Raw genomic sequence first — 1,260 nt, forward strand, 5'->3', positions numbered from 1 at the left:
AAGATATATGAATAGCTAATAAGCATAAGAAAAAGTGTTCAACATCATTAGTTATCATGGATGTGCACATGAAAACCACGAGATATCATGACTCATCTACTGAAAATGGTTAGGAGTAAGAAGACTTAACATCAAATGTTGGCGAGGAAGACCTAGAGCAACTGGAGCTCTAATACTTTCTTGGTTGAAGTATAAAATGGTATAGTCGCTTTGAACAATAATCTGACAATTTCTTATAAAATTAAAGATAAATCTACCCTATGGACCCAGCAATTCCACTCCTAGGTGTTTACCCAAGAGAAATAAAAACACAGGTCCACAAAAAGACTCATATAAAAATGTTCAAAGCAGCCTTATTCATAACAGCAAAAAACGGGATACAACTCAAGAGTCCATCAATAGGAGAATGGATACACCAATTGCGATATATTCATACAACGGTAAAAAAATTATGGAAACTACTGATTCACACATCTCAGGTGACTGTCCATGCTGAGCGAAAGAAGCCTTACACTACCTGCGTTTGCTACAGCAACCGAGTCTAACCTATTCCGGTGCTCTCTGCTCTGTGAGACTGGCCGTTATATGGACTTACACAGCGTTAAAAAAAAAAAAAAAAAAAAAGCCTTACACTAAAAAGACTACAGACTGCGTCATTCCAGAACAGTCAAAACTAATTCACAGTGGGGAAAAAAATCAGAAGAGTGATTGCCTCAGAGCAGAGGGTTGCGCTGAGGACTAGAAGTGGGGAAGTGATGACTATTAAGTACGAAGAGGCAAAAGGTAACTTTCTGAGGCGACGGCAATATCTGATCTTAAAAGAAATCTGGGTTACATAGGTGTATACATTTGTCAAAACTCAGAACATGTACAATCATGATTTGTACATTTTAAAAATAAATTTTACCTTAAAAGAAAAAAGTATGAACAAATATTAAATTCTGGTTAATTACATGCATGTGGAGAGTGCACTGATGTATGTAATATATTTTGAAATGCATTAAAAGAATACGATGATTAAGGGAAGGACAGAAAGATGAGTAGAAAACAAAAACAAGTGTAGAAAAGTATGAGAAGTAGAATCTAGGTGAAGGTATATGGGTTATTCACTGTGTAAATTAGGGAAGGAATTTTAAATTTTTCTTATATCTTTGGATAGATAATATAAGTGCGCAACTGTGGTTTTCACAGTCATAAAATCGGCCATTAAGAAATTCAGGGTTTCACTTCCGGCCAAGATGGAGGCTTAGACGGACACGC

General features: G+C 36.0%; 1 pseudogene; it reads left to right on the forward strand.

The window, feature by feature from the left end:
• The first annotated feature begins 484 nt into the window (after positions 1 to 484).
• On the forward strand, positions 485 to 600 carry LOC150011166 (small nucleolar RNA SNORA28; annotated as a pseudogene).
• The last annotated feature ends 660 nt before the right edge of the window (positions 601 to 1,260 follow it).

Source organism: Furipterus horrens, unplaced genomic scaffold (genome assembly GCF_987537825.1).
Source record: "Furipterus horrens unplaced genomic scaffold, mFurHor1.1.pri manual_scaffold_4, whole genome shotgun sequence".
Lineage (NCBI taxonomy): Eukaryota > Metazoa > Chordata > Mammalia > Chiroptera > Furipteridae > Furipterus > Furipterus horrens.